General features: G+C 48.7%; 1 protein-coding gene and 1 non-coding gene across 8 annotated transcripts in view; one reads left to right on the top strand and one right to left on the bottom strand.

Moving 5' to 3' along the window:
* Positions 1-8,695: 8,695 nt before the first annotated feature.
* The window catches only part of TRAF3 (TNF receptor associated factor 3), a 138,855-nt gene continuing 119,842 nt past the window's right edge, over positions 8,696-27,708 (top strand). For 3 of the 7 annotated variants that reach the window (XM_033191204.1, XM_033191203.1, XM_033191198.1), the window contains exon 1: positions 8,699-8,982. The gene's annotated coding sequence lies outside the window, so the exon portion shown is untranslated. Of the gene's footprint in view, positions 8,983-27,708 lie in introns of all 7 variants that reach the window. The other 4 variants (XM_033191205.1, XM_033191201.1, XM_033191200.1 and 1 more) reach the window with 3 other exon arrangements.
* LOC117071927 lies at positions 20,223-20,323 on the bottom strand. Its single transcript, XR_004432649.1, has one exon. It is a non-coding gene; the product is annotated as a small nucleolar RNA U13 (small nucleolar RNA).

Here is a 27,708-nt window from a genome sequence, read left to right as displayed (position 1 = left end):
TCTACAAAAGGGGAAACCCAGGGCCAGGAGGCACAGAAGTGTCTTCCTAAGAGCATACGGTTAGTCATGAGTTGAGTTCTGCTTTTTCGATTTCTGGTGGAGAATTCTCCAGCTCTAGTGATTCCTCATGGGTTCCTTTTTCCTAGGGAGCTCACCACCTTTATTTTTGGGGGGACTTCTTGGCAAGAAGAGCTGGGGGCTTGTCCTGTGGTGTCCTTCATGCTCCAGGCACAAAGCCACTGTGCCAGGCCAGGGGCCCATTTGCGGGTGGATATCATGGGTTTATCATGAATTTGCCTGAAGTTCAACAGATGTTTATCGGCTGGAAGAAAGTGAAGATTAAATAGAAGGTTAGTTTTGATAGAATACAAGCTGTCAGTTAAACTTTACAGTGGTCGCCCCATCTCAGAGTAAAACCAAAGTCCTGCCAGGACCCAAAAGGCCATGGATGTCTGACTCCCCATGCCCCTACCCCACCCTCATGTCTATCCTCCGTGCCTGTCTCCCTGTGCACGGGCTGCAGGCACGTTGGCCACTGCGAGCAGCTCAGCAAAAGCTGCCCTTTGGGAACAGCAGTGATGTGGCCAGAGCCACCTTGGCACACAGACCATGCCCTGTGGATGCCACGTGCCATTTTCTCTCCATTGGTTCTGAAGTGGAGTTTTTAAAAAAGGACTAGACATGTTTCTATGGCATTTGGAGTTGACACTAAACAAACCTAATATGTATTCATTTAAAAACTAGATCAGCACTTTGAGAGGCCGACGCAGGTGGATCACTGGGGTCAGGAGTTCGAGACCAGCCTGGTCAGCATGGGGAAACCCTGTCTCTACTAAAAATACAAAAATTAGCTGGGCGTGGTGGCAGGCATCTGTAATCCCAGCTACTTGGGAGGCTAAGGCAGCAGAATCACTTGAACCCGGGAGGTGGAGGCTGCAGTGAGCCAAGACCAAGCCACTGCACTCCAGACTGGGCGACAGAGGGAGACTCCGTCTAAACAACAATAACATCAAGCCAGGCACAGTGGCTCACACCTGTAATTCTAGCACTTTGGGAGGCAGAGGCAGGGGGATCACTTGAAGCCAGGAGTTCGAGATCACCCCGACCACCATGGCAAAACCCCCATCTCTACTAAAATTTAATAAATAAATAAATAAATAAATAAATACATAAATAAATAAATTAGCAAGGTGTGGTGGCGCACATGGGAGGCGGAGGTTGCAGTGAGCCAAGATCGTGCCACTGCACTCCAGCCTGGGCAACAGAGTGAGACCCTGTCTCAAATAAACAAACCAGATCAATAGGGCCTGCCTGTTGGGCGCCCACCATCACTTCTGTGGCAGCCACCAGATGAAAGGCAATGCCCCATCCCCTGCTTGCTCTGTCTCAAAGATGGAGGCACCTGATGGTTTCCAGTGTTGGGTGTTATTCCTCTGGAAAAGTCCCAGATGTGGGATCACTGGGTTGAGAGGGATTGGCCTCTGTTTTCAGCACTCAGGACGCTTGTGTTATCAGTTGCTGTCCACAGCTGCGTGCCGATTTTCACTCCCCCAGCTCCCACTTGCTGGAACTGAGAGTCAACTGTGGTCTGTTCATGACACAAGATAATGTCCCATGGTGGTTCAAATTTATCTGATGCTCAACAGATGTTTATTGGCTGGAAGAAAGTGAAGATCAAATATGAGGTTAGTTTTGATAGAATACAAGTTGTCAATCAAACTTTACAGTGGGTGCCCCATCTCAGACTAAAGTCCTGTCAGGACCCAAAAGGCCATGGATGTCCAGCTCCCCATGCCCCTACCCCACCCTGTTGTCTATCCTCCGCGCCTCTCTCCCTGTGCATTGGCTGCAGGCACATTGACCTCGTGGAGTGCTCACCGACTATGGGGCCTCTGGCCAGGCTATTCCCTCTGCCTGGGCGCTCTCCCCACTGGTCCCGCGGGTCTGCCTCCTTCTCTCAGGTCTAACATTCACAGGGCACCTCCTCTGCTGCCCTCCCTGGCGTCTCCCTCTAGGCCTCCCCTCTCCCTCCCCTGCATTGCTTTCTCTGTAGCTCTCATAGATTCACTTGTGGTGATCTGTTCTCTGTCTCCACCCACAAGAAAGTAAGCTCCGAAAGGCCAGGCATGCAGTTGGTTTTGTGCTGGTGGAGCGCTGGGGGGTGGGGCGTCCCCACTCAGCAGCTCTGGACTGAATGAACACGGGGAAGGAGGAAGGGGTCGCTTCTGTCCCGCAGCCTGTGACCCTACAGACTTGTCCTCAGCCTCGGGGGATGAGGGAGGGCACTGCATGTGCCTCTGTTCATGGTGGGAGGCATAGTGCAATGTTGACAAATTAGATAATTTCTGTACTTTTCGAACATTTCGTTTCATTAATCCAAGACTTAATTTGGACCCAATAATTTCCCCCCTCCTAATTTCCAATGTGCAGGGAGGACCAGGGCTCACTTCCTTGGCTGTTGCCAGGTGAGATGAGTTGGGCCCTCCAAGGGCCCGCCAATCACTGGTTTTCCTGGCTGAGTGGAGTGGGTTGCTGAGGGCTGGGGCTGAGTTGCTTAGGATGAGGTTGGGGTTGGGGGCCACAGAGGGGCTATTCTGAGCCTGCAGGTTGAGGACAGTGATGAGGCAGAGTGGTGCCGCCTCTGAATGGGATTTTAAGGAAGGCATGAGGTGTTCACAGTGAGCTTAATGAGTTTTGCTTCATCCCAATCCTCTTCCCAGTCTCCCATGATGCCTTCAGCAGAAGATGCTTTTTCTTAGGAGCATGATGGAGATGGATCTATTTTCAGAAGGCATTAAAGGTCGAGGTGGGCCAGGTGAGGTGGCTCACGCCTATAATCTCAGCAATTTGGCAGGCTGAGGTGAGTGGGTCACCTGAGGTCAGGAGTTCAAGAACAGCCTGACCAACATGGTGAATCCCTGTCTCTACTAAAAAAACCCCAAAAATTAGCCAAGCGTGGTGGCGGGGCACCTGTAATCCCAGCTACTCAAGAGGCTGAGGCAGGAGAATTGCCTGAACCTGGGATACTGAGGTTGCAGTGAGCCAACATCACACCATTGCACTCCAGCCTGGGCAACAGAGCGAGACTATGTCTCAAAAATAAAGGAAAGAAAGAAAGGAGGGAAGGAAAGAAGGAAGGAAGGAAGGAAGGAAGGAAAGAAGGAAGGAAGGTCGGTCAAGATGGGCGTGGGGCTCCAGGCAAAGCTGCCTGTAGGATGCCAGCCACGTCCAAGATTCATGTTCTCCCAAAAGATTTCAGGAAAATGCCAGAGATGTGTGTGCGCGTGTGAGTGTGCATGTGTGCACATGTGTGCATACAAATCCCAGAATGGGTTCCCTAAAATGAGGATGGCTGGGGGCAGTGGCTCACGCCTATAATCCCAGCACTTTGGGAGGTTGAGAAAGGAGGATCTTTTGAGCCCAGGAATTCCAGACCATCCTGGGCAATGTAGTGGGACCCTGTCCCTCCAAAAAAAAAAAAAAAAAAAAAAGTAGTTGGGCATGGTGACACACACCTGTGTTTTCAGCTATTCAGGAGGGTAAAGAGAGAGGACTGCCTGAGCCTGGGAGGTAAAGGCTACAGTGAGCTATGATTGCACCATGGCTCTCTAGCTTGGGTGACAGAGTGAGACCCTGTTCAAAAAAAAAAAGATATTTTCATCTCCCTGAGCAGTCCATGGAGAAAATCAGAACTGGTTTTCTTCTAATTGATTGTTATTATTACTATTTTTGAGACAGAGTCTGGTTCTGTCACCCAGACTGGAGTGCAGTGGCACAATCTTGGCCCACTGCAACCTCCACCTCCCATGTTCAAGCAATTCTCCTGCCTCAGCCTCCCAAGTTGCTGGGATTACAGGCGCCCACCACCATGCCCAGCTAATTTTTTGTATTTTTAGTACAGACGAGGTTTCACCATGTTGGCCAGGCTGGTTTCGAACTGCTGACCTCAAGTGATCTGCTTGCCTCGGCCTCCCAAAGTGCTAGGATTACAGGTGTGAGCTACCGTGCCCAGCCTCTAAGTATTTTTATTTTAATTTTTTTGTTGAGACGAGGTCTCACCGTGTTGCCCAGGCTGGTCTCAAACTCCTGTCCTCAAGCAATCCTCCTGCGTCAGCCTCCCAAAGTGCTGGGATTACAGGTGTGAGCCAGCTCACTAGAACTGTTTTTCTGTGGCCAGGGACCCCAGCCTCTCACCTTCCCTGTCATCACTGCCCTCTCCTCCCCTCTTGAATATACCACGTGAGGGATTTGCACACCCACGCCCATCTCGACCTTCCTTCCTTCCTTCTTTCCTTCCCTCCTTTCTTTCTTTCCTTTATTTTTGAGACGGAATCTTGCTCTGTTGCCCAGGCTGGAGTGCAATGGCGTGATCTCACCTCACTGCAACCTCAGCCTCCCAGGTTCAGGCAATTCTCCTGCTTCAGCCTCTTGAGTAGCTGGGATTACAGGTGCCCGCCACCACGGCTGGCTTGCTTTGCCTCCCCACCCCCATTTCCTATGCATTTGTTTACGAGCATCCCTGGCCAGAGAAGGGCACCAGCAGCTTGCTTCCTTGCTGGCGACCTCTGCTGTCAGCCAGGGTCTACTTCAAGGACAAGATGGGCTTGCCAGCCCAGCTGCCTCAGTGTGCACTCACGATAGAGCAGGGTGCTTTGGCGCCACGACCACTCTAGCTCCCTGAATCCCCTTCGACATCTTTAGTAGCTCTTTCAGTCTAAAATGGTGCTTTCAAACTTCAGGTCATGAATCAAAAGTAAGTTTAGAGGGTCATGGCCAGCATTAAAAAATAAACAGAATGGGCCGGGCGCGGTGGCTCAAGCCTGTAATCCCAGCACTTTGGGAGGCCGAGATGGGCGGATCACGAGGTCAGGAGATCGAGACCATCCTGGCTAACATGGTGAAACCCCGTCTCTACTAAAAATACAAAAAATTAGCTGGGCGAGGTGGCGGGCGCCTGTAGTCCCAGCTACTCGGGAGGCTGAGGCAGGAGAATGGCGTGAACCTGGGAGGAGGAGCTTGCAGTGAGCTGAGATCTGGCCACTGCACTCCAGCCTGGGCGACAGAGCGAGACTCCGTCTCAAAAAAAAAAAAAAATAAAAATAAAAAAAATAAACAGAATGGAAAATATCGGAGTGCGTCGCAGGTTTGAGATGATCTGTTGTTACATGTGTGTACAGACACAGGTTATGAACAATTGGGTTACCATGTAAAATGTATTCAAGGGTTCAGAAGCCACTTGTTGGAATAATTAGTAAAACCGTGATTCTGCCATGCATCAGGATCTGCCCCCCAAGGCTGGGCGCAGTGGCTCACGCCTGCAATTGCAGCACTTTGGGAGGTCGAAGCGGGCGGATCACCTGAGGTCAGGAGTTCAAGACTAGCCTGGCTAACATGGCGAAACCCCGTTTCTACTGAAAATACAAAAACTAGCCGGGCGAGGTGGCGGGCGCCTGTAGTCCCAGCTACTCGGGAGGCTGAGGCAGGAGAATGGCGTAAACCCGGGAGGCGGAGCTTGCAGTGAGCTGAGATCTGGCCACTGCACTCCAGTCCGGGCGACAGAGCGAGACTCCGCCTCAAAAAAAAAAAAAAAAAAAAAAAAAAAAAAAAAGAAAATACAAAAAATTAGCCAGGCGTGGTGGTGCGTGCCTGTAATCCCAGCTACTCAGGAGGCTGAGGCAGGAGAATGACTTGAACCCGGGAGGTGTAGGTTGCAGTAAGCCGAGATCACGCCATTGCACGCCAGCTTGGACAACAAGAGTGAAACTCCGTCTCAAAAGAAAACAAAACAAATCAAAACCAAGGTCTCCACCCCCCACCCCCAGGCCACGTGTAGCATCTTTGAGTGCGAGAAGTTGCCAGCACCCTTCAGCCCAAGTTGACCCACAGGGGCCAATGGTTTTTGTGTGGGAAGGCGTCACCTGAGGCACAGACCATCACATTCAGGGAGAGGTGTAAGAAAACCCCTTTCCTAGCCCTGAAGCCCCTGGCACTCTGCTGTGAATACCTTTTCCTTCTTACTGAAAAACAAACAGGATGGCCTTCTGAGCTGTTGCATGTCTGTGAGTCACTTGAGTATCTGCATGCACCTCTCCCAAAAATGCAGCAAGCAGAACATGTAATGCTACATCAACTCCTGTGAGAAATGTGTCCAAAGATGCTGTCAGTTTGTTGTTGGACGTTGCCATAGGGAACAGAGATCTGCCTTTGAAGTACAGCAAGGAGAGAGCTCTCCTTCCTGCCCATCACTGCTGCCCAGTGGCTCTAATTGCAGGGGCGAGAACACCGGCCCTCAACCCCCAAAGCAGTTGCCCTGCTTGGGGCAAACTTCTTTGTCCTGTGCCCCTTCAATTCCCCACAGCAGAGGATCTTCAGAACTGCTCAATTGGAGAAGAAAAAGGAGGACGAGGAGGGGAGGGAGAGAAAGGGAGGGAATCGGTCTCACCAGCAGAGGGCTCAGCCTGGTTGTGCCTGACTTTATTCTGAATGTTGCTTTCTAATGCTAGGCTGGAGCATGAAAGCAGCCGCAGAAAACCCTCTCATGGGTCTTTGGACCTTCTGCCTTGCTTCTTCTTCTTTTTCTTTTTAAATTATTTGTTTATTTATTTATTTTTCCTTTTTTGAGACAGGGTCTCACTCCATTGCCCAGACTGGAGTCCAGTGGTGCCATCATGGCTCACTGCAGCTTCAACCTCATGGGCTCAAGCAATCCTTCCGCCTCAGCCTCCCAAAGTGCTGGGACCACAGGCATGAGCCACCATCCTTTTTTTTTTTTTTTTTCCCAGACAGAGTCTCGCTCTGTCGCCCAGGCTGGAGTGCAATGGCATATTCTTGGCTCACTGCAAACTCTGCCTCCTAGGTTCAAGTGATTCTCTTGCCTCAGCCTCCTGGGTAGCTGGGATTACAGGCGCCCTCCACCACACCCCGGCTGATTTTTATATTTTTAGTAGAGACATGGTTTCACCACGTTGGCCGGGCTGGTCTCGAACTCCTGACCTCGGGTGACTTGCCTGCCCGCGGCCTCCCAAAGTGCTGCGATTACAGGCGTAAGCCACGGTGCCCGGTCATGTCCTGCTTCTTTTAAAACAACCAAAAATAGTCCAGCCTAGGGAACGGAGTCTATCCTGATTTTGGCAAAGTTAAACCAGATCCTAAGTAACACACAGCATAAGGCAGGTGTTGGGAGTGGGCCCTAGTCGACAGGGTGCCAGGACTGTGGGCTTAGCAGGGCTGGGGACATGGGAGGCCTCGGTGCCTGGGCTAAGGGAAGTGGTTGGGACCCTGAGCCTGAGATCAGTAACATCCCAACTCCTCACAGGCAAGAAAGGGCACCTGAGGCTCCCAAGAGCAGTCTACCATGGGGGCGGGGGAGACCGCTGGACTCCAGCGGTCCCTGTGAGGGAAGGCCAAGGCTGGCCTGTCACCTCTAAAAGAGCTGTGCCTGTGGCGCAGACAGAGGTGCCACTGTGGCCTGGTGAGTGTGACTGTAGAACAAGCACCTGTTGGGCTAATGGAGCCAGGTCGGACTATCTGAGGTTCTGGAACATTCCATGGGTGAAGCTTCAGGGGGAGATGCTGGACTTCTTGCCTCCACTCACATGAGTCACTGGAGCAGTACAAGAAGGCAGACTGGCCTTGGCTACTCACACTCGTCTCAGCTCTGGGGTAGGGCTCTTTATAAGCCTTCTCCAGAAGTGAAAAATGCAAAGTCCTCTGTCTCCTCACCACTGACTTGCAAACTCCAGCGAAGGCCTTACCCCTCAGTTGGCCCAGAGTCGCCCAGAAGCCCTCCTTTCGCTCCCCATCTCGCCAGGCCCAGCCAGGCTGGCTGCTGTCTTGGTGGCCCTAGGTGAATCACTGATGTCATCACTGATGCCTTTGGGGCAGAAGGCCAAGCCCTCGGGAGAAACGCGCAGGCCCCCAGCGGCCTGGTGTGCAGGGGCAGTCAGGACCGCCCAGGACGCTGGGGGCATGTGGCAAACTGGCCACCCCGTCCACCCGTGAGCAAGACACCACTCGTGGGTGTGGGAGGGTCCCCAGGAGGGAGAAAGGAAAGTGCCACTAAACTAATGTGGAGCCCTGCCCTCTGCACGCGAAAGGGGCCCCACGGCCTGAGTCATCCTCAGCCCCACCTGCGTGTGCGCGAGGGTGCGTGGCCTGGTACTAGTGCCAACGGTGTTACTGAGCGTGTGTGCGCGTGTCCGCGTGAGGGGCGTGTGAGCGTCGTGTATGCGTCCGCTACATTGCGGGGGGCCGCATGTAGGGCCCGTACATGTACGTAGGGGTCGCGTGTGGCCATGGGCACACGGACGTGCACGCGCGGGGGCTGCGTATGCCGGCGTGGGGGCGCGGGCCAGGTGGCCGCGGGGAGGAGCGGCGCCGGCACCTCTCGGCCCCCACGCGGCCTGCGTGGCTTCTTGACCCGGAAAGGCGGGGACACGGGGACGCGCGGCGGCGGGGGCGCGGCGGGGGCGGCGCAGAGCGTGGAGGCCCGCGGGGCGCGCAGCGGAGACTGGAGGGAGGTGGGGGGCGCCCGGGGCCGTCCCCGCCCCGCGCCGCGGCCCCGCCGTTGCTAAGGCCGGGCGGGCGGGCGGCGGGCGCGAGGGCTCTTAGCAACGGGTCGCGGGCGCGCGCGGGGACCGGCGGGCGCGTGGGGCCGGCGGCGCTCGCGGGCTCCTGCCGCTCCCACGCGCGCGGGCGGCGGGGGCGGGGCGGCGGGCGCGCCGGGGATTTCCAGCGCGCGAGAGGAAGTGCCTGCGCGGGACTGCGTGAGGGAGCGAGGGAGCGAGGGAGCGCGGCGCGGCCGCCGCGTGCGCGAGCCGGGGTTGCAGCCCAGCCGGGACTTTCCAGCCGGCGGCAGCCGCGGCGGCCGCCGGCTCTTCCCCGCCCCCCGCCATGGGGCAGCCCGGGGAGCAGGACGCTGCGGACCGCGGCGGAGGACGCGCCTGGCGCCCCTGAGCCGGCCGAGCGGCGGCGGACCGCGAGGTAAGGGGCCGCGGCGGGCGGGCGGGCCTCCGGCGCGCGGCCGGGCGCCTCCATCCCAGTCGCCTCCATCCCGCGCCCTCGGCGGCGGGGCCCGGGGGCCTCAGGGCTGCCCGGCGCGGGCCCGGCGCGGCGCAGGCCCGGCCCGTCCCGGCGGCGAGTGCGGGGCGCGGCTTTAGCCTGGCCCCGCGCCCCAGCCCGGCTGCCTCCCGCCCCCGGACGCCTCAACTTCGGCAAACTTTGTCCCGGAGGCCGGGCTCGGGGCCCGAGGGGGCCGGGGCGCCCGCAGCTTTTCAGGAAACGGGGCGCGCAGGCCTCGCCACGGCCGTGACCCCCGCGGGCGTTGAGGACCCGGCACCCCGCGGGGCCGCGGGTTTCACGCGGAGGGACGGCGGCTCAGGAGCTGCGTGGCCGAGCGCGCTGCCCGGGCCGGCCGGGGGGGCCCGGGCGTTATTGGAAAGTTGGTCCTGAGTCATGCCGCCGCAGAGGCGCCTCCGACCGCTTGGGGGGCGGCGCGCGGGGTCCGGGTTGGGCTCAGGGCGCGAATCCCCCTCCCGCGGCCGCCGAGGGCCGGCGACTCCCGGGGCACCGGGCGGCTCCGGGCCGCGGGCTCTGCGTCTTCCCCGCGGGCGCCAGGCGGCTCTCGGCGGGCTGGCAGGTTCCACGCCGCCAGCCAGCGCCGTGTGGGGACTTCGGTCTAGTATTTGAACCCGAGGAGAGAATTCTGTGTGGAAAATTCTCTCCCTTCGATTTGAAACAGTAACAAACTGGAAACGGATGAGGTGTTGTGGACGTGCTTGGAAATCCAAGAAGCCTTCAGATTACGAGCCGTTGCCGGGACCAGTTGTATTTCACATTTTTCGAATTAAGCTCAGAATCAGTTTTCAGAATGAGGTGTGATGCGTGATGCGTGGTGTGTGTGTGCCTGTGTGTGTATGGATATAATTCATTCATTTTTGTGGCGTCAGAAAGGTTATGTCGAGCGTTGTAGCGGCTTCTTAATTTACATTCACAGCATACAACTGAAGAGGAGCCATTATTTATTTTTTTTCTAGCATTTGCTGCGACTACACACTGCCGGAGCGTTTGGAAATGTGGTTTGCTGTTACCCTGTATGTGTCTATAAAATTCTTACTGTAGGGAATGACCAAGTGGACCATCAGTTCGTCCTGAGATCTTCTCATGTCTCTCACGTCTTTGAAAATGGCCTGTGAAAAGACTGCATCATATGTAGGATGTCTGGCAAAATAGTGTACAGCGTTCTTTTCTCAAATGAGAGGAAATGTGTACCTTTTCACCGCGTTGTGACAATGTAAATGTTAAGAATTAGTCTAAAGATGAAAATTCTTTGGCCAAAGCAGGATAAGCCTTATCGGTATGAAAACTGGAAAATATCACATGGAACTGGAAATCCTGTGAGTGGGTGCTCGTGACGGAAACCCTGACAGACCTTGGATTCCAGCATCGCTAGTGAAAATCAGACCTTATCATGGATAAGGGTTAAGATGTAAGGTGTCTCACCCAGACGCCATCTGTTCCGGCTGTCAATGCAGAAGCCAGGAAAGGAGAGAGAGATGGCCAGGGAGAATTTCAGCTTTTTTTTTTTTTTTTTTTTTTGAGACATTCTTGTGAATTTCTCTGCGAGGGGAAAGAAGACCAATTATTTTCCTCGGATGCTATCCCTTCTTTTGGAATTAATAAGATGGCTTCACTCAGTGAGAGGCTGTAAAGAGATTTCACTGGAAACAGGCAGTAACAGTCTCCAGTTGTTTCTGTTAATACTATCAAAATATCCCTACTTTTGTTTGTGCCTTGAAGAAAGTCCTTCATTAACTGAGACGTCTGAGCCTGCGTTGCGAGTTCTCTAAATACTCCTGCAAGAATCCCTTTAATTTTTCACCGTGCCACTCAGGAGGGACCTTTCTAGGGTATTATCAGGATATGCATGCTAATGATACTGTCAGGTTAGATGAGAATGATTGATCACTCCCTTAAAATCCTTTTTTATGATGTTAAAGGTGTACTTTAAGAAAGATAAAACTGCTACTGTGGCGTTGCAAGTCTGAGCTAGCTCAGGCAAACAAAGGAAATTGCGTTAAATTTGCCCAACTCTATTTTCTCTTCATATAGCAAGACTCTCCAAACAGCAAGTGATCTAACCTATCAAGTATTATGCAATAGCTGAATTTCCTTGCAGTGGTCAGTTTAAAGAACTGTTAACTTAGCAGAGGCGACGTTTCGTGGCCAAGGCCCTCAGGGTCCATTCCATGGAATCAGGGACCCCTTGCTGCTGCTTTGCGAGTGTTCGTGGAGGAAGAAAAATTACTTGGTGTTCTTTTTTGTGTGGAGGAGTCATAATAACTAACCTCAGATACAGAGAAAGTGGGAAGAGTGAGAAAGAGGGAGGTGAGGCCAGAGGATTTGGAAGGCTACCAGAGAGAGGCAGCCGAGACCTGAGTGTGGAGATGATGCTTAGACTTGCTTTGAGCAGGAGGGATGACGCCAGAATGAGGGAGGCCTAGACTCCCGAGAAAGGTACAAGGGATAGGTGCCATGCGGTCTGCACCAGTGCAGCAGGCTTTGGGTCCCAAAGATGCGAATGGAAATAGAAGAAAATGCAGTTTTAAACAGAATAGAAAAAAAAAAAAAACTAAGAAAATGTTATGTGTGCTTGTGTAAAATTTATGATTCATAATTAAAATACGAAATGCCTTTCTCATTTGAGAAAGCCTTTATTGACTAAGTTCTGCACAACACTATTCCAGGAAAGGGGATGGGAGACGGACCACCCTAGGGAGAAGAAGCGGAGTTTTTTACTGTTAAGCACAATACCTTTCTTGTTTGTTTGTTTTGGTGAAGCTTATTGTTGGCCTGTGCAGATGACTTGGAGTAGGCTGGCAGGTAGTGGGATGTCATAAATGCTGATGCCTGTTGGTTTCTATCAACTTTAGGAATCAGGTGGGAATTGATGCTGCATTCTGTATTCCTCGAGACAAGTGGATCATTAATTGGGACTTGGAAGTCTTTTTCTCATTGAATTAACGTTCAGTTAATGTGCCCTGAGTTCTCATAATGTTCTGGTTACCGTGCTGGGAAGAGTGAGATGCAGCACCCATCTGCTGGGGTGTGATCTGCAGGGATATAGGCCATCTTCGCCCCTGTGCACGGTGAGGGGACATGCCAGAAACCAACAGATACTTGACTGAGACAGACCAGGACAGGAGCTTATGGCAGGAAGCATAAGGAAAAATCCAGCATCCTGCCCTCAGGTGCTAACCATTTGGCAGAGAATACTTTCTCCCACCAGGAAGAAACCAGCAAGTCAAAATGTAGGATGAGATGAATTAGTGGATTGTGTAGAATTCTAGAAGTGTGGTGGGAATCCACCATAAGGGAAAGAGAAAGCTCTTGGTTGGCTGAGCTAGTTGGGTAAGTCTTCTGGGAAGCGGCGTTGAGGCCCAGTGTCAGGAAAACTCTGGTATAGTGGGGCCATCTGGGCCCCCTTACAGGGCCCCCTCCCACGTTGTTTTAGTAAGATGGGATCTGACAGCTTGCCATCCTGTCACTCCTTGCCAGTAGATGCAGTGCTGGCCATGCTGCTGCTCATTGGGTTTCTAGTTGGGAAGCTGCATGTGCTGGCCTTTGGCTCTTGTGACTGGAAGCTCATGTGGTTCAGGAATACTGTACTGTGAAGGGCATGGTCTGTGGAGGGGAACAGAGCAGCGGGCCCTAACCTGGGTGACACCACTTTGCTGTCCCTACCATTTTTCATTGCATGTAGGAAGTCTCAAAAGTGGCAGGGGAGGGGTGTAAATGTTAAAAAGCCCCTTCCTAGCCTGACATGCTCACCTATCGTCCTAGCTACCCCAGAGAATGAAGTGGGAGGATCACTCTAGTCTGGGTAACACAGTGAGACTCCTGGCTCTTAAAATAAATTTATTTATTTATTTATTTATTTATTTTTATTTGAAATGGTCTCACTCTGTTGCCCAGGCTGGAGTACAGTGGCCCGATCTTGGCTCACTGCAACCTCCACCTCCTGGGTTCAAATGAGTCTCCTACCTCAGCCTCCCTAGTAGCTGGGATTACAGGCGCCCATCACCACGTCTGGCAATTTTTTTTTTTTTTTTTTGGAGACAGAGTCTCACTCTGTCACCCAGACTGAAGTGCAGTGGCGTGATCTCAGCTCACTGCAACCTCCACCTCCGGGATTCAGGCGATTCTCCTGCCTCAGCCTGCTGAGTAGCTGGGGAATACAGGTGCGTGCCACCATAACTAGCTAATTTTTGTATTTTTAGTAGAGATGGGGTTTCACCATCTTGGCCAGGCTGGTCTCAAACTCCAGACGTCAAGTGATCCACCTGCCTTGGCCTCCCAAAGTGCTGGGATTACAGGCATGAGCCGCTGTGCCTAGCCTTCCCAGCTAATTTTTGTATTTTTTAGTAGAGACAGGGTTTTGCCATGTTCGCCAGACTAGTCTTGAACTCCTGACCTCAGGTGATCCACCCACCTCAGCCTCTCAAAGTGCTGGGACTATAGGCGTGGGCCACCACTCTCGGCCTGTTTATTTTTTTGAAATGGAGTCTTCTTCTGTTGCCCAGGCTGGAGTGCAGTGGTGCAGTCTTGGCTCACTGCAGCCTCTCCCTCCTGGGCTCAAGTGATTTTCCTGCCTTAACCTCCTGAGTAGCTGGGGCTGCAGGTGCCTGCCCCCATGCCCGGCTAATTTTGTATTTTTAGTAGAGAGTGGGTTTCACCATGTTGGCCAGTCTGGTCTCGAACTCCTGACCTCAAGTGATCCACCCATCTCAGCCTTGCAAAGTGCTGGGATTACAGGCATGAGCCACCACACCCTGCCCTGGCTCTAATATTTAAAAAAAGTCCTTCCTCCAACCTACTCCTCTGTCATCCATGCTTAAATCACCTCAGTCTCCTTAATTCTCAAGAACTGAAAAATTGGGGCCCTACATTTCATTTCACAATTTCCTTTTTTTCTAGGATTGTTCCATGCTGATTTCGAGAATTAAAAAAAAAAAAATAAATGGAGGCTATTTGGTAGTAACTTTTAATGGGGCAGTTCTATCAAGAAAGATATGAGGATCTGCTTCTTTGACTTTCTGATTTCCTTTCCAGTTGAAACACTTATTCTATGGCAGAACCCAAAAGCGTATTTATTGGAAACTTGATTTCTTTAAGTGGAGAGAAAAGCTAAATTGATTAACCAAGTAGGGTAATACAAATCTGTAAGGCAACAGTAGCATCAAAGTGGTGAAATGTGAATCTCTAGGAGTCATGAAAATTGTAATGAAGGTTTTCCAAGATTAATTTTGTGTCCTGGAAGGTTACTGCCAATTAGGAGGCCTGCATCCACAAAGTAGTGAGGTGCTTGTTAGGCCTTCCCTCCTTCCCCCAAGGGCCAGGCAAATGGTAAGCTCTTGGTCAGTGTTTGTGTCCAGATTCTGCAAGCCGGGAAGACAGGAGGGATGTGACAGATTCCCACAGTAGTTCCATGTGTTTGGAATGTGTGTCGGCAGTTGGGAGTGCCTTGTAGCGGCCTCCCTTAACTGTGTGTTCCTGGAGGTCAGGCTTCCATCCTCCTGTTCTGATAATATTTAGCTCCAGGATTAGTTGCATTGGGGGTTTGTTTGGTGGAAAGTTTCATTTCACCATGTAATTTTCTTGGATGCTTTTAATGACTTAAAAGCTGGAAGAACAGGAAAACTAGTTCTCTTGAGCTCTTTCATGTCCAGTAATACTCAGAAATTATAACTTTATGCTGCAAATTAAACCTGCTGCTTGAAACATTATTATAGGGTAAATTAACAGTTTAGGTTTCAGAGGCTTTTCTGTGTGACTTTCCCCTTAGTGGGAGGGGGTTTGGTAAGCCTATTAAGTATTCTCTTAAAATTTAATGTGAATTGTACATTGTCCTCTGTAATATGGTTGATTGTTTTAATATAAACTTACCTTGTTCCCTAAATCTTTTAAAACTCTTGATTCTCCAAAAGATGTATTGTGTTTCTGGAATCTCACTGTGGATTCCTGGAGCTGTCCACCTCACAGCTGGAGAAGTGTGGCATAGTGGAGGGTACCAACTTTGAGGATCTGAATTCCAGTCTGCCCTCTGTATTTAGTGGTAGAATGACCTTGGGCAGGCTACGTGGCCCCGCTGAATTGATTTCCCTATCTATACAATGGGGCTACTAGCACCAGGGACATCACTTGCTTTTTATGAGTTAGGTGGATGGGAAAGCATTGTGGAGATGTTAATTTTCATAGTATTAGAGGATTGAGGTGTAATAGAGTAAGAATGTTAAGATCTTAGAATGTAAATATCAGGTCTTGTTAGTTAGGGACCACAGAAGTTTTCTAGTTGAGGTCTCTTATTTCATGTGGGAGGCAGCTGAGGCTCTGAGTGTTTGGGTCAGCAACTCTCACAAGGCAAATAATGACAAAGCGAGAGCTATTCACTCAGGGTAGGTTTTTCCCTACCTAATTCCAACGAGGGTTAATTGAGGATTATGGAATCACCCACACTTTTTTTGAGAACTTTCTAAGTGCTAGGGGCTATGCTTGTTGCTAAAGCTAAAAAGTCAGATGGGATGCCGTCTGATCATGTGGTAGGTGCCACGACAGTGGAGCAGAGGTTCTGGTGCGTTGTGGAGGCGCTATGCAGTTTTGACCTGGGTTAGGAGGAGGCATTTCTCTAGGAGGTAACTCTTAGGGAAGCTAGCAGCAGGAGTGGGGAATTCTGGGCTAGCAGGGAGTCACCTGGCAGAGGGCCCATGAGTCGGAAGGGGTTGTGCTGTGGCTGTCCTTCAGGGGAGCGAGTACAGGAAAAGGGACCGGGCCACTTCTGGGTGCTGCCTTTGTGACAGCCTAACTTCTGAAGTAGGAATTCTCCCCATTTTACAGATGAGGAAAAGGAAGAGCAACAGGCCTGTTGGACCCCAGAGTTCATGGTTTCACCACAGCTGAATTACAGTGCAGTTTTAGATTTTCTTCAGGTTCTAAACTTCTTAGTTTTGCTTTCAGAGTAGACTTTAGTTTTGCTGCTAGAGTGCTTTTTTTTAAAATGGTGTATTTTTCATACAGCCTTTCCTTTTCATGCAACATCTGTTTTGCCTATATGGCTGATTATTCTAGGCCGCACTCCATTCCATCTCTGCCATGAGTTCCTTTCTTACAGCAGCCCCCTCGTATTTACTCTCCTTTGACACATTTGGTTGGGAGGTTCTTTTGGCAGTGGCTCAGATGCTTCTTACAGCTTGCTGAGTAGCAGTCCCTAACCTGATTTGCTAATGTGTTTTCTTTCCCCTTTCTCTCTTAATTTACATTTAAACTGGTAGTCTAGTAATAATGATAGCATTTAGTCATTATGTCTTTACAGGGTTTTACAAACATTAACTTGTTAGTGATGAACAAGTCCCCAAGTCCTGGTCACTCTGTAGAGAGCATAATGGTTATAGCCTAGCACCTATTCATCTTGAATTTAATTGTAACTACAGATTGCCTGTGGAAATATGAGTTAAAGGCATGGAAGCTGTCACCACTGTTAGCAGGGAAGTGATGTTTGGCTATTTTGGAGAATACTTAAGGTGGCTCTTCTGGGAGAACCACTGTCAAGATTTTGAACTTGTAACCAGGAGGGGTCAGTGGTGGCTGAGCAGAGACGTAGGGGCTTGTTTCATGGCCATCTGTACCTGCTCCAGGAAGGACTGTGAATAAGAGAATGCAGCCAGACACTGAGGCCACTAGGTCAGGCCCTTGGGATGACAGAGGGTAGATTTCTTTGTTCTTAGACGTAAGTGGGCCCTTGTAGGGTGGAGGCAGTGGCATGAGAGCCTTCCCTGCCTTCTCCAGATTGAGGGATGTTTCCGTGCATCTGGGATAGGTCTCTAGGGTTGAGACGACAAGCTTCTCAAGGGTTGGGTCACTTCGTTCTTTGTATTGCCACAGTCTGGCCTAAGATGGACGCAGTAAAAATGAGACCAGTTTATGTATGGAAGGAATCAGCCCTGCTTTGAATTCTGGTCTGTCCTTCCGCTAACTGTGCTGTTAAATTCCTCTTCCTTTCTAAGCCTCAGCTGTCTCATCTGTGCAAAGGTAACTATGGAGTTCACAGTCACACAGAAAAGCCTCTGAAACCTAAACTCTCCATTTGGAGATGGATGGTGGTGATGGTCACACAACATTATGAATGTATTTAATACCACTGGACTATACACTTAAAATGATTACGATGGTAAATTTTGTTATGTGTATTTTACCATAATAAAAAAAGTAATTGAGACTTAAAAGTGAGCCTGGGCTTGGTGCGGAGGTTCGTGCCTGTAATCCCAGCACATTCGGAGGCCGAGGTAGGTGGATCACCTGAGGTCATGAGTTCGAGACCAGCCTGACCAACATAGTGAAACCCCATCTCACCTAAAAATACAAAATTAGCCGGGTGTGGTGGCGCATGCCTGTAATTCCAGCTACTTGGGATGCTGAGGCAGGAGAATTGCTTAAACCCGGGAAGCAGAGGTTGCAGTGAGCCCAGGATTGTGCCATTGCACTCCAGCCTGGGCAACAAGAGTAAAGCTGCGTCTAAAAAAAAACCCTGTGCCAGGTGCAGTGGCTCATACCTGCAGTCCCAGCACTTTGAGAGGATGAGGCAGGGGGATCGCTTGAATCCAGGAGTTCTAAACCAACCTGGGCAACATAAGACCTTGTCTCTACAAAAAATTTAAAAATTAGCTAGTCATGGTGGCATGCTCCTGTAGTCCCATCTAACTACTCAGGAGGCTGATGCGGGAGGATTGCTTGAGACCATGAAGTCAAGGCTGCAGTGAGGTGTTATTGTGTCACTGCACTTTAGCCTGGGTGACTCAGTGAGATCTTGTCTCAAAACAAAAACAACAAAAATCTGAGCATGTGAGAGAATATAAGAACCTAGTATTTCAGAAGTGATCATTTCTCTTCCCCTTTCCTTTCCTGAGTGATTTCATAAAGGGAATGACTTATTAGCAAGATGGATGACAGGCTGTCTTGGAAGTATGGCCTGTCCCTGGAAGAAGTACCGGTGGGAGTAGAAGGACATTATTGGACTGCAAATAAATTATTTATAAAAAGGGAAAAATGTCTAGAAAGTGAAATCACAGTGTATTTGCACAAAAGGAACATCTATAGATATCTCCCCCCCCCCTTTTTTTTTTGAGACGGAGTCTCGCTCTGTCTCCCGGGCTGGAGTGCAGTGGCCGGATCTCAGCTCACTGCAAGCTCCGCCTCCCGGGTTCACGCTATTCTCCTGCCTCAGCCTCCGGAGTAGCTGGGACTACAGGCGCCCGCCACCTCGCCCGGCTAGTTTTTTTTGTATTTTTTAGTAGAGACGGGGTTTCACCACGTTAGCCAGGATGTTCTCGATCTCCTGACCTCGTGATCCGCCCGTCTCGGCCTCCCAAAGTGCTGGGATTACAGGCTTGAGCCACCGCGCCCGGCCGATATCTCCCCTTTTTAAAAGCAGTTTTAGCATACAAATTTTTGTGTATTTAAATTCATATTTTAGCACTTTATTTTTTTCTGTTATTTAGCAATAATAGTATTCTTCAATTTGAGCTGGGTGTGGTGGCTCATGCCTGTAATCCCAACACTTTGGGTGGCTGAAGGGGGCAAATCACTTGAGGTCAGGAGTTTGAGACCAGCCTGGCCAACATGGTAAAACCCCGTCTCTACTAAACCAAAAAAAGGAAATTAGCTGGATGTGGTGGCACGTGCCTGTAGTCCCAGCAAATGAGGCAGGAGAATCGCTTGAATTCGGGAGGTGGAGGTTGCAGTGAGCTGAGATGGCGCTACTGCACACTCCAGCCTGGGAGACAGTGAGACTGTTTCCAACAACAACAACAACACTTCGATTTATTCAGGTCTCTGTTCACATTTTCCCTCTTCAAAGGGGTCTTCCCTGAACACCCTAATTAAACAGCCGATGCTGTTGCTCTGGTCACTTACCTTGCTTTTTTTTTTCCATAGCAGAAAATATTTTTCCTTTCCTTTTTCTTTTTGAGATGGAGTCTCGTTCTGTCACCCAGGCTGGAGTGCAGTGGTGTGATCTTGGCTCACTGCAACCTCTGCATCACAGGTTCAAGCGATTCTCCTGCTTCATCCTCTCGAGTAGCTGGGGTTACAGGTACGTGCCACCACACCTGGCTAATTTTTGTATTTTTTTAGTAGAGGCTGGGGCTGGGCACGGTGACTCATGCCTGTAATCCCAGCACTTTGGGAGGCTGAGGTAGGTGGATCACGAGGTCAAGAGATCGAGACCATCCTGGCCAACATGGTGAAACCCCGTCTCTACTAAAAATACAAAAATTAGCTGGTCATGGTGGCACATGCCTGTAGTCCCAGCTACTTGGGAGGCTGAGGCAGGAGAATCACTTGAACCCGGGAGGCAAAAGTTGCAGTGAGCCGAGATCACGCCACTGCACTCCAGCCTGAGCAACAGAGCAAGACTCTGTCTCAAAAAAAAAAAAAAGGTTGGGGACGGTGACTTGAGCCTGTATGTAGTCTCACCTACTCCAGAGGCTGAGGCAGGAGGATTGCTTGAGCCCAGGAATTCGAGGCTGCAGTGAGCTATGATCGCACCACTGCACTCCAGCCTGGAGGACAGATGGAGAACCTGTCTCTTAAAGAAGATAAAACAACTTTTCATCCCCCTTTACCCGTTAAGTAATCACTCCCATTCTCCAATCCTCCCGTCCCTTGATAATCTCTAATCTGCTTTTGGTTTCTGTGGGTTTGCCTATTTCAGATATAGCATCTAGGAATCATATAACTTGTTTTTTGTGTCTGGCTACTTTCACTTAGCATGATGTTTTTGAGGTACATCCAAGTTGTAGCATGTGTCAGTATCTTGTTCCTTTTTATTGCTGAATCATAATCCATTGTACGTACATATACGCCACGATGTGTCTATTCATTTGTTCATGGGCATTTGGATTATTTTCATTGACTATTAAGAGTAATACTGCTGTAAACATTTGTGTACAAGTTTTTGTGTAGGTATGTTTTTATTTCACTTGGGTATATACCTAGGAGTGGAATTGCTGGTCATATGGTAATACTGTGTGTAACTTATTTATTTATTTTTTTTTTTTTTTTTAATTTTTTTTTTTGTTTTTCTTTTTATGTTTTATTTGTGTAACTTATTCCCACCAGTAGTGTTCCAATTTCAGGACATCTTTGCTAAATTTATTTTGTTTTCTTTTTTATGTCGCATGGGTAATGTGCCGATGTCATAACAAGGTTTAAGAGAGGCACCTCTCACACCTGCATTTGAATACCCAATCACACTTATGAACTACAAAAGGATGTACATACGTGTGTGTGTGTGTTGTATGTGTATATGCATGTGTGTATTTTTGATTAAAGCTATTCTAGTTAGTGTAAAGTGGTATCTCATTGTGGTTGGGTTTCTATTTTCTTGATGGACAAAAATATTGAATGTCTTTTCATGTGACTCTTGGCCATTTGTACATTTTTTGGGGGGGACGATGTCTGTTGAGTTCTTTATATATTCTGAATGTTAAACTTTTTTTTTTTTTTTTTTTTTTTGAGGACGAGTCTCCTTCTGTTGCCCAGGCTGGAGTGCAGTGGCATGATCTTGGCTCACTGCAACCTCCGCCTCCTGGGTTCCAGCAATTCTCATGCCTCAGTCCCCTGAGTAACTAGGACTATAGGCACACACCACTAATTAGCCTGGCTAATTTTTGTATTTTTAGTAGAGATGGGGTTTTGCCATGTTGCCCAGGCTGGTCTAGAACTCCTGACCTCAAGTGATCCACTTACCTCAGCCTCCCAAAGTGTTGGGATTATAGGCGTGAGCCTCTGCACTCAGCCTCTTCTGAGTTTTATTGTTTTAGTTCTTACCTTTAGGTCTTTGATCCATTTCAGTTAATTTTTGTATATGGAATGAGACAGGAGTCCCAATTCATTCTTTTGTATGTTCTTATTTAGTTTTCTCAGCACCATTTATTGAAAACACTTCTTTCCCTATTGAATGGTCTTGGCACCCTTATTAAAAATAAATTGGCCATAGATGTTTGCATTTATTTCTGGACTCTCAGTTCTATTCTGTTGCTCTGTAAGTCTGTTACATCAGTACCACACTTTATTAGTCTGTTCTCATGCTGCTAATAAAGACATACCCGAGACAGGGTAATTTATAAAGAAAAAGAGGTTTAATGAACTCATTGTTTCACATGGCTGGGGAGGCCTCACAATCATGGTGGAAGGCAAAGGACGAGCAAAGGTATATATTACATGACATCAGGCAAGAGAGTCTGTGCAGGGAAACTGTGCTTTATAAAACCATATCTTGTGAGACCTAGTATCACGAGAACAGCGTGGGAAAAACCTGCCCCCATACTTCAGTTACCTCCCCCTGGGTCCCTTCCCATTACACAGGGATTGTATGAGCTACAATTCAATATGAGATTTGGGTGGAGACACAGCCAAACCATATCACACACAGTTTTGATTACTGAAGCTTTGTAGTAAGTTTTGAAGTAGTAAGTTTGGGAAGCATGAGTCTTCCAACTTTTTCATTTTCTATATTGTTTTGACTGTTTTTTTTTTTTTTTTGAGACGGAGTCTTGCTCTGTCGCCCAGGCTGGAGTGCAGTGGCCGGATCTCAGCTCACTGCAAGCTCCGCCTCCCGGGTTTACGCCATTCTCTCGCCTCAGCCTCCCGAGTAGCTGGGACTACAGGCGCCCGCCATCTCGCCCGGCTAATTTTTTGTATTTTTTTAGTAGAGACGGGGTTTCACCGTGTTAGCCAGGATGTTCTCGGTCTCCTGACCTCGTGATCCGCCCGTCTCGGCCTCCCAAAGTGCTGGGATTACAGGCTTGAGCCACCGCGCCCGGCCTGTTGTTCTGACTATTTGGGGCCAGTTGCAATTTTATATGAATTTGAATGTCACCTTTTTCATTTCTGCAAAAAAGGTCATTGGGATTTTAATAGGGAGGGGATTGATTCTGTTGATTGCTTTGGGGGGTTGCAATCTTAACAGTATTGTCTTCCAATCCATGAACGTGGGATGTCTTTTTTTTTTCTTTTTCTTTTTTTTGAGAGGGAGTCTCGCTATATTCCCCAGGCTAGAGTGCAGTGGTGCAGTCTCGGCTCACTGCAAGCTTCATCTCCCGGGTTCACGCCATTCTCCTGCCTCAACCTCCTGAGTTGCTGGCACTACAGGCACGTGCCACAGCACCTGGCTATTGTTTGTATTTTTAGTACAGATGGGGTTTCACTGTGTTAGCCAGGATGGTCTCAATCTCCTGAGCTCGTGATCAGCTTGCCTCCCCCTCCCAAAGTGCTGGGATTACAGGCGTGAGCCACAGCACCCGGCTGAACTTGGGATGTCTTTTCATTCAATTATGTCTCTTTTAATAAGCAATAGTTTGTAGTGTTAGTGTATAAATCATTCATCTCTTTGTATAAATTTATTTCTTGGTGCTTTATTCTTGTGGGTTCTGTTGTAAATGAAATTATTTTCTGAACTTTCTTTTTGTATTGCTCATTGCTGATATATAGAAACAACTGATTTTTGTATGTTGGTCTTATGCCCTACAACCTTGTTGAATTTATTACCTCTAGTAGTTATTTTGTGGATTCTGTGGGATTTCTTTATACAGAATCATGTCACCTGCATATATAATTTACCTCTTCTTTCTAATTTGAATGCCTTTTATTTATTTTTCTTGCCTAATTACTCTGGCTAAGACATTTAGTACAATTTTGAATAGCAGTGATGAAAGTGAGCATCCTCATACTGTTCCTAATCTCAGGGGAAGCTTTTCACCATTGATTATGAAGTTAGCTGTGTTTTCTTTCTTTTCTTTTTTTCTTTTTCTTTCTTTCTTTCTTTCTTTTTTGTTTTGACACAGGGTCTTGCGCTGTCACCCAAGCTGTAGTGCAGTAGTGCAATCATGGCTCACTGCAACGTCTGCCTCCCAGGCTCAAGTGATCCTCTCACCTCAGCCTCCTGAGTAGCTGGGACCAAAGGCACATGCCACAATGCCTTGCTATTTTTTTTTTTTTTTTTTTTTTGCATTTTTGGTGGAGATGGGTTTCGCCATGTTGTCCAGGCTAGTCTCAAACTCCTGAGCAGTCAGCCCACCTTGGCCTCCCAGAGTGGTGGGATTACACGTTTGAGCCACTGTGCCTGGCGTTTTTTTTTTTCCCCAGACCGGGTCTCATTCTTTTGCCCAGGCCGGAGTACAGTGATATGATCATAGCTGACTGCAGTCTTGATCTCCCAGGATCAAGCAATGCTCCTTCTTTAGTCTCCCTGGTAGCTGAGACTACTATAGGTGCAAGCCACCACACCTTGCTAATTTTTTAATTTTTGTGGAGACAGGGTCTTGCTGTGTTGCCTAGGTTGGTCTCAAATGCCTCATCTTGAGTGGTTCTCCTGCCTTAGCCTCCCAGGTAGCTGGGATTACGGGTGGGCACCAATATGCCCAGTTAGTTGAATTTTTTTTTTTTTTTTTTTTTTTAGAGATGGGTCTTGCTATATTGCCCAGGCTGATCTCAAACTCCTGGCCTCAAGCAGTCCTCCTGCCTCAGACTCCCAAAATGCTGGGATTACAAGTGTGAACCACTGTGCCTGGCCACTGACTTTTTTTTTTTAATGGAAGGTTGTTGAGTTTTGTCAAATGCTTTTTGTGCATCTTCTGAGATGATCATATTTTTTTTCATTGTTCTATTAATGTAATGTATTATATTGATTTTGTTTTGTATGTTGAATCACCCTTGCATTCCTGGGATAAATCTCAATTTGTCGTGGTATGTAATCCTTTTAATGTATTGTTAGATTGAGTTTGCTACTATTTTGTTGAAGATTTTTGCGTCTATGTTCATTAGGAATATTAGTCTGTAGTTTTCTTTTCTCGTCATTTTTGAGCAGAGTCTTCCTTTGTCATCCAGGCTGGAGTGTAGTGGCGTGATCTCGCCTCACTGCAACCTCAGCCTCCCCAGTAGCTGGGATTACAGGCATGCACCATCATGCCCAGCTAATTTTTGTATTTTTAGTAGCGACAGAGTTTTGCCATGTTGGCCAGGCCAGTCTCGAACACCTGGTCTCATATGATCCACCTGCCTTGGCCTCCCCAAATGCTGGGACTTACAGGCATGAGCCACTGCACCCGGCCTGTAGTTTTTTTTCCTTGTGGTATTTTTGACTTTGGTATCTGGGAACCAATCTTTTTTTGAGACAAGGTCTTACTCTATTGCCCAGGTTGGAGTGTAGTGGCATGATCTTGGCTCACTGCAGCCTTGGCCTCCTGCGCTCAAGTGATCCTCCCACCCAGCTGCCTGAGTAGCTGGGACTACAGGCACATGCCACCACACCCAGCAAGTTTTGTTCATTTTTTTTATACAGACGAGGTCTCACTTTGTTGCCCAGGCTGGTCTTCAACTCTAGGCCTCAAGCATCCTCTTGCCTCAGCCTCCCAAAGTGTTGGGATTATAGGTGTGAGCCACTGCTCCTCGCCCAGTTGTATTTTGACTGTGCATCATGTTTCTACAGAATTTTGAAACCTGCCCTCTCCTAAGTGTGAAAATTCTAGGAGGGTTTCCAAGCAGACAACCCTAACATCTCTGGCTGGGATGATAATGATCATACCATGTACTTTCCCTCTTCTCAACACAGACACATTCATGTTGTAGTGCCAGCTCTAAGCATAGGAGGTGCACTTAGCGGCTTGCAGCTGGAGGAATATCATGGCTGACAGCACACCACCAGTGCAGCATCAGGGAAGGGAACTCTATTCCTGATGCCACAACAGGAAAGAGATGTGCTTCTTTCATTTCCTGAAAAAACCACAGATTGTTCTGGATAATGGTTGCTGAATAAGAAACCACCCTAAACATCAGTGATTTAAAACAGTAATCTACCTTTGCATCTCATGGTTCTGTGGCCTGATCAAGCAGGGCTCAGATGGGTGATTCTTCTGCTCCATGTGGCCTTGATGGAGGTAATTTATTGGTATTCATCTGTTGGCTGGTCCAGTCGTGAGGGTCCAAGATGGCCTTACGCACATGCTTGGATGGTTGGAAGGCCAGGCTCAGGGGATCCTTTCCCTCCTTGTGCTCTGAGGTCCTCTCCAGATGGCCTTTCTCCTAACGGAGGTGGTTGTGCTTCTTACATGACAACTCAGAACTCTTAGAGTGAGTGTTCTAGGAGAGGAAGTGGAAGCTGCCAGTCTGTCTCTCTCCCTCTTTCTTTTTTTATTCTTTTGAGATAGAGTCTCACTCTGTTGCCCAGGCTGAGTACAGTGGTACCATCATAGCTCACTGCAGCCTCAAACACCTGGGCAGAAGTGGTCCTCCCAGTCCAGCCTCCCAAGTAACTGGGACTAGAGGTACATGCCACCATGCATAGCTAATTTCTTAGTTTTTAATTTTTTGTAGAGACAAGGTCTTAACTATGTTGCCCAGGCTGGTCTTGAACTCTTGGGTTCAAACGATCCTCCCACCTTGGCCTCCCAAAGTGTTGGGATTGCAGCTGTGAGCTACTGCACCCAGTCTGGAGCTGCCAATGTCTTAAGCCTGGGCTTGGATATCAGTGTAGCATTATTCCTGCCATGTTCTTTTTTTTTTTTTTTTTTTTGAGGCAGAGTCCGCTCTGTCGCCCAGACTGGAGTGCAGTGGCGCAATCTCGGCTCACTGCAAGCTCCGCCTCCCGGGTTCACGCCATTCTCCTGCCTCAGCCTCCCGAGTAGCTGGGACTACAGGCGCCCGCCACCTCGCCCGGCTAGTTTTTTTTGTATTTTTAGTAGAGACGGGGTTTCACCATGTTAGCCAGGATGGTCTCGATCTCCTGACCTCGTGATCCGCCCGTCTCGGCCTCCCAAAGTGCTGGGATTACAGGCTTGAGCCACCGCGCCCGGCCTATTCCTGCCATGTTCTAAAGAGACATAGAGCCCTCTTATATTTGAGGAGAGGGGACATGGACCCTAATTCTTAATGAAAGGAGGGTCAAAGAATTTGTGACTGTCTTTAAACCAGGATATGCGTGGTGGGTAGATTCCATAGTGCTCTCAGTAATGTATATTAGATACCCATTTGAAAACTGTTGTGGATTAAAATGGAAATGCCACCTGTTGTGCGTTACTCATTTTCAGTGAGAAAGTACATTATGTGTTCTAAATCAATGATTTAAAAAAACTTTTGGAGTATACCTATTCATAAAATAACTACTTCTATAAAATGTATGTCTTAGCAGCAGCCATCCTTGATCATGCGTTTGTCAAGTTTTTCAAGTACAACTTTGGGTCCATACATTTTTTTTTCTTCCTATTACTAGTTCATTTTAAAAATTAGTTGAAACCTTCCCTTTTATTTTAAAGAATATTGTGAGGTTTTTAATATTTCTCTGTGTTCTTAAAAAAAGCTTCATTGAGAAAATACTAGTAAGCCTATATATCCTAACTTTCCTTTCGTTTACCCTACATCATTCTGGTACATCCCCAGAGATTTATTAGAATAAAGTTCTGGCTGTTTATGTATAAAAGTGTGGGATAACAGTGTGCAGAGGTGTGTATGGATGTGCTTTCACATAGAAACCCTGCCTTCCCAGCCTGTCTCAGCTGATTGTAGCAACACTGAGCCGCGCAAACATGATGAGGTCACAGAGAAGTGAGGGAGTGGATTTAAATAATGAAACAAGAAATCTGTGTCTTTGACTCCAGTGGAGCCCCAGTGTATTGGGATTAATGAGGAAAGAGCTGTGTCTGCCTGTGTTCCATGAGTACCCCTTGCTTATACCTGTATGGAGAGCCCCAACATCCCTGGCTGGGAAGCCACTTAATCCTGTGTTTCCCAAGCATAACCTCTCTTTGTTCTCAAGGAGTCTTTCCTGAACATCTGACCTTCTGTGCAACATAGGCATGAATGAGGAGAGTGAGCTACTGTGGTGTTTTATGTATATATATATATGTGTGTGTATACACACACACACATGCACACGTATATATATGTGTGTGTGTATATATGTATATAGATGTGTGTGTGTAGGTTTTCATCCATTGTTTCTGACTCATAAGTCCTGTAGCCCTTGTTCTAGTCTTTTGTTGTAATATTGGGTGTCTTGCCTCTTTCAGCTGCCCAAGGCAGGACTCTAATCTGATTGTGAGTCAGAAGACCCTTATTCCAGAGAGGGCACTGCCCCATTCCCTGGAGGAAGGAATGCTGCACAGAGAGGCCAAGAAAAGTCTGAACAGACAGTCCTTGCTGGGTTTAGATCATGTCCAAAAACATCTCTACATGATTGTAAGTCAGGCCTGTGTTATGAAGCCTCCATAAAAACTCAAGGACAGGCTGGGCGTGGTGGTTCACGCCTGTAATCCCAGCACTTTGGGAGACTGAAGCGGGTGGATCACCTGAGGTCAGGAGTTCGAGACCAGCCTGGTCAACATGGTGAAACCCCATCTCTAATCAAAATACAAAAATCAGCCAGGCGTTGTGTCGGGCGCCTGTAATCCCAGCTACTCGGGAGGCTAAGGCAGGAGAATCGCTTAAACCCAGGAGGTGGAGGTTGCAGTGAGCCGAGATTGCACCATTGCATTCCCGCCTGGGCGTCAGAGCGAGACTGTCTCAAAAACAAACAAACAAAAACTCAAGGACAGCGTTTGAGAGCTTCCACACAGTGGAACACGTGGAGGTTTCTGGAGGATGCCCCGAGGGAGGGCATGGAGG

The sequence above is a fragment of the Trachypithecus francoisi genome, unplaced genomic scaffold (assembly GCF_009764315.1).
Source record: "Trachypithecus francoisi isolate TF-2019V2 unplaced genomic scaffold, Tfra_2.0 Lachesis_group3, whole genome shotgun sequence".
Classification (NCBI taxonomy): Eukaryota; Metazoa; Chordata; class Mammalia; order Primates; family Cercopithecidae; genus Trachypithecus; species Trachypithecus francoisi.
Note: the sequence above shows the minus strand (reverse complement) of the source record. Positions and strands in the feature narration are given on the sequence as shown.